Here is a 5675-nt window from a genome sequence, read left to right on the forward strand (position 1 = left end):
CTGTGTTTGGTTGCAATGAATTGGGCTCACGAATTGAATTGGCAATGGAAAACCAAATCAACCAATTCAATTCAATACCACAAATGTTGTTTGGATGCGCGTAGTATTCAGCTATAGAATCAAAAGATCAAAGGAATTCTAAATCTTGTTTGGATGCACATTGTGTGGAATTGCAAAATTTCTTGAATCAGCACTTCTTCTTCTCCACCAAATCTGCAAAATCGAAGTGCAAATGGAGCAAGGGGAGCAGACCACCGGCCGGCGAGCTGGTGCAGGGGAGGCCGGAGATGCGAGGGAGGAAGATGGGCGGGCCGCCGTCCCCGGGGTCGCCGCCGAGGAAGATGGGCGGGCCGCTCGTCCGGCCGTCCGCAGCTCGTCCGCCGGCCATCGCTCGTCTACCACCTGCGGCCCGACGGGATGAACTAGGGTTCGGGTCGTGCGGTGGGGAGGAGGGCGGAGGAGGGCGGCCGGACTGGGGCTGGAGGGGAGGAGGAGGGCGGAGGAGGGCGGAGGAGGGCCGCCGGAGTGGGGCCGGAGGGGAAGAGGAGGGCGGAGGTGGGCGGCAGTACCTGCAGGCGACGACGGACTCGGGAGAGGAGAGCCAGCGACGGGTTGGGAGAGGAGAGCGAGCGGCTCGATTCCGAGCGAATACGGAGGTCCAGACCTCCGAATTGGGCTACGGGTTAAGCTGTGGCGCGCGGGCCTCTCCTTAGAATTGGACAACAATTCCATAGTCCAATACATAGCACATCCAAACAGCAGAATTGGGTTCTCAATTCTAGATTTTCCAATTCAGAGCCCAATTCATTGCAACCAAACACATCATTACTTCTTTTGGTATCCTCGTTTGTGATACTTGTTGCCTTTCTCAAATGCATCCCAACTATCTTCTATCCCTTGTTGATATTTGTGATGTATTTTAGTTGTTTGTGGTTGAAGTTCATGAATGTACAATAAGATAAAATTGAGCCTTTGGCCATGCTATTAAGCAAAAATTCTTATTGGTGTATTGCATGACTTCGTCTTGGATATCATACTATATTTCTTGCGTATCTATTTTGTGTGTGCATGTTTCTTTGTGGATAAATATCTTTGTGATATTGCCCACTTAGAGAAACTTATACACATAAGAGATGATACATCTCCTTTTGATATCTTATTTATTTATTGCGTGTTGATTGGTCATGCTAAGCAATATAATTCATTGAAGACTATGATGATACTTTTTCTCATCCTTGTAATAGTCTTATAATATGCTTTATCATGCCTTTCACATATCCTCTTGGTTGAGCCTTTTTATTATGGTGCCTCTTTCTTGTTGCTCAACTATTTGTTTGTTGCAAGTGTTAAGCTTATTTTTCTATCTATGATCTATTGCAAATGTTTGTGTTTTAAATGGTAATGAGGGAGTGAGGATTCCATGTTATGCATATTGTATTCAAATGCAACATTTTAATTTATACATGTACCTTGGGGAGCTTCCTCATTTTATTTAAGGCACTATTTTGTGGTGATCATTAGAGTTTGATTCACTTGGTATCTTTTGTTTTCGAATGATATTATGGGAGTGATGATTCCATGTTTGTGCACTTTATACTCCAATGCAAATTGTCTAGTTTTGTGCACAAACCTTGGGAAGCTTCCTCATATTATTTAGAGCAATCTTCTTGATCTTATCATAATATCTATCTTTCTTTTGGTATCTTCTTTGTGGTCCATTTGGTTGCTTGCTTCATTTGTTGAAGCTTCTTGACTTTGTTATCTTTTTTTTTTTGCAATCTTTGATCCTTTCTATAGTGTGATTCCTTCCGAATATTCGTCATTGGATACGTGCATTTGATTCCACTCAAATTATGAGAAATGCACACGCTATGGAGGAACTCTCACTATATTGGCCTTCTAAATTTTTCACCCATTTCGGCAATTGGTGCCAATGGGGGAGAAGTTTGTAGGTTTTAAGGGAATTTGGTTATGTCTTTGCTTTGTGCTTAAGCATGTGTCTTTGTTGCATTGCATCTTGTTGCTTTGCATAGTTGAATAGTTAGAGGAAACTCCACTAGGCTTTGAATGCCAATATATGCAATGAAAGTTAAGATCATTCACACATGCATATATTATGGGGGAGTTTGCTCTATATATTCAACTTGTTTGTTACTTCAATTCCTTATATAAACCCTCTCAAAGAGATTGTCATCAATTACCAAAATGGGGGAGATTGAAAGTGCATGGAGCCCCATGTGTGGTTTTGGTAATTAATGACAATCCCTATGGACTAATGTTTGCATTGAGTTATATTTGTAGGAGTTGTCCATAGGCAATTCTTGAACCATATGTTGGCTTCAAGGTTGCAATAAGAAGAATTTGATGAAGGATATCAAGTGTCAAGTATGTCTTGAAGATGAAGATGAAGTGAGCCATCAAGTTACTTCAAGACATCAACATGTTTGTATTAGGTTGCAATAAGAAGAAATTGATGAAGGATATCAAGTGTCAAGTATGTCTTTAAGATGAAGATGAAGTGAGCCATCAAGTTACTTCAAGACATCAACATGATGAAGATGAAGAAATGAAGTGCAAGTTCAAGATGAGCCAACTCGAAGAGATCATAAGCTTGAAGCTTGTCATGGAGAAATGAAGTGCTAGTTCAAGATGAGCCATCTTGAAGAGATCCTTTGATTGACTCTTGCCATCCATATGGTGATCATGGATATGTGAAGTTGCGCCGAAGAAGAAGCTCTCCCATGGTGGTTTATGGGGGAGCAATCTACAAGACTTCGTGAAGCAAGCACAAGCAAGAAAAGCGTTCCATCTTGTTGCGGTAAAGATCGTCATCATCGAGCTCAAGTGGAATGCGCAAGTATAAGGTTTGCTCTTGATAGGATTTCTTTCTCACCGGTCTCATAGTGTAGTTGGAGACCGGTTTATAGTTTAGTTGTCGTACTATCAAGAGGGCTCTCGAGTGAGTAACTCGATCGTATCCTTCGGAGAGCTCAAACTTTTGCATCCTTGCATCATCTTTCTTGGTTGTTATTTGTATCTTATCCATATGGTGTTTTAGAGCTTGTGCTTATTCTCATGACAATCTCTAGTTCATCGAAAACGGATTCCGCATGAATCACTTGTTGCGTTTTCGATATTGGAGTTTTTCTCGGTTTCTCGTATTGAGAGGTTTCACTCTAAAATACATAGAAAAACCCACCCCACTTGTTCTTAAGCTTTTCACTCTTTGTGGGGTAGCTCTTGTCATCTTCTTTACAACAAAATTGGTTTCACCTAAATCCGAGTTTCCTAACTCAAGTTGTTGCATTTTCGAGGTTGGAGGTTTTACCGGCATGTCTTTTTTAGATAGATCAAACCTTTCATCATTTATTTCTATCCTACCTTACTGGACTATGATGGTTCCCTGCATGATCTTGTAGAGCTTGTTACTAGCTTTGAAACGAGCTCAAGATCATCAAAATCGGAGTCCGGATGCAAAAGTTATTCAACTTTCCGTGAAGCCGTTGTTTGGCCGGAAGTTGGCCGGAAGTTCCGGTGGCCGGAACTTCCGCCCTACTTCCGGTGAACTTCCGGAAATAACGATTCTGCACGCGGAAAACATACCGGGAGCATTCCGGGGGCGCCTTACTTCACCCGGAAGTTGGCCGGAACTTCCGGGGGGGCGGAAGTTCCGCCCCAAATGACCGGAACTTCCGGTTTTGACGAGTTTTGTGCATAACGGGCAGATTCCTCTTGCCTATTTAGGGCTTGTTTGGTTGCCTCCAATCCCGGAGGGTTCCCCGCACTTTCCCTGGGCGGACAAACCCGGGCTGAAATTGCCCCGGGTAGCTTGTTGGCGTTGTTTGGTTGCCCATGGGCGAGGGAACCCGAAACTTTCCTCGGCCTTTCCCCGGGAAAGCTATCCGCTAATCTGGAGGTGGGGAACGAAAGCCCTGGCTCTCTCTCCCTCTCCCTCTCTGGCGACAGATGCGACAGCACCTGGGTGCGCGACGGCCCGAGCTTCCTCCCCCGGCGACCGTCCCCTCCACCGCCTCTCCTCCTTCCGCCGTTCATCCTTCTACAGCCTCTCCTCTCTCTGGTGGCCGTCCTTCTATCGCCCCTCATGATCTGCTCCGCCTCAACCTCATGTCCCATCCGGCAGTGGTGCTCGTGTTTCTTCTCCTTCGACTAAGGTTACCCCTACTCTTCTCCTCAACTCGCTTGCTTTTTTAGTTAATGCCCCGCGCTGATGAATTTGCAATTGCTGCTCCAGATCTTGCAGCCCTACCGACCAATCAATCTTGCAGCGCTCATCCTATTCCTTCACCCAGCTTCTTTGTGTGCAAATATCTCTCTTTGGGCATCTTCCTCACGTCTGCGGCAGCTTCTTCCCACATCTTCCTTGTGCCGTACAGGTAGTCAATTTCATATTTATGTACTGTTCTTCACGGATCTGCTTGCCCAGGCAATGTGCTGAGAAAAGAGGGAAGCAGTTTCTGAACTTGTATCAATTTTTAGGATGTGTATGGGCCTATATATCATCCAAGCAATCATAATTTTCCTCGAAAAAGTAAGAAAGGAAAATGTGATCATAGCTTGCTGCAAAGCTTAATAACATCTCATTGGCTAGCGACAATTTATTTTTTCTTACTTCTGCTTACTCTGTTTTTTCTGACTCATCTTTTCCTCAACTGAAGAACAGGAAGTATCTCACAAATTATCAGCGTGAACTTTCTATTGACACTTGAATAAGTGCAGCATCTCTCTGTTCTTTTTTTTTTTGCTCTAATAATACTATGCATCATCTCCTTTCTTTTAAAAATAACATGTCGTGAGCTAACCTGTACTGAGCTAGTTGGTTTGTACTTGAGACCATCTTCTATTTGTGAATTGTAACTCCTTGTCAATGATGCATACTGGAGTTGAGCTGTGTGCAAAATGTCGCTTGTTGCCTGTGGTGCAGGAGGCTGGACGGAGGGCGCAGACCTTGAGTTCTTGATTTAATGTTTTAAATGAGTTGAGTTGATGTACTATATTTCTATGTGCCCCTATTTAGCCTGGTTTATGGTTTGAGCAGATGTACTATATTTGTTGATAATGTGGAAATAAATAGGCGTTACCTGCAAGTATCAATGTCGGTTCTAGAGGTTGCTTATGGCGTTATAAATCTGCATTATTGTTGCCTGATAGTTTCTGAGATCATAGTTGATCATCCTTAAAAAAATGGAGTCACAGTCGATCAAGTGTAGTTGTTGTAGAGCCAAACTAATTGTGCAAAAGGTTCTCCATTTGCATCTAGGACTTTACAAGTTCCTGTACTGGTCAGCCTGTAGCATCACATATCAAATGGACTAGTCAGCTACTCAGCTTGTACTAGCCTTGCCCTAATTCAGCTTAGAATCTGTATGGATAAACTGAACTGTCCAGCTTGTCTTGTCCTATTACTAAGAAGTAAGAATAGCTAGACATATATTTTGCCAATTCATGTGGTAGTCTTCGGAAATACCCCCTAGCTTGAGGTACAAACAATAGAAGTGATGTTGTTGTCTGATCCTCGTAACCAATAGTGCAGTAGTACAACTTGAGTACTTTGATTTCTTGCTAAAACAGTGCTCTGATTTCTTGTGAAGCTAGAACCAGTCACATAGTGGTTTCGCCCCGAGGCATTTCTCCTTCCTCTGAGCTTATCTTTTTTG

At 43.3% G+C, this 5675-nt stretch overlaps 1 long non-coding RNA gene across 1 annotated transcript; it reads left to right on the forward strand.

The window, feature by feature from the left end:
• The first annotated feature begins 3954 nt into the window (after nt 1-3954).
• LOC124699491 lies at nt 3955-5105 on the forward strand. Its single transcript, XR_007001409.1, has 2 exons — nt 3955-4172; nt 4253-5105. It is a non-coding gene; the product is annotated as an uncharacterized LOC124699491 (long non-coding RNA).
• Nucleotides 5106-5675: the final 570 nt, after the last annotated feature.

This window comes from Lolium rigidum, chromosome 3 (assembly GCF_022539505.1).
Source record: "Lolium rigidum isolate FL_2022 chromosome 3, APGP_CSIRO_Lrig_0.1, whole genome shotgun sequence".
In the NCBI taxonomy this organism is placed as follows: Eukaryota; Viridiplantae; Streptophyta; class Magnoliopsida; order Poales; family Poaceae; genus Lolium; species Lolium rigidum.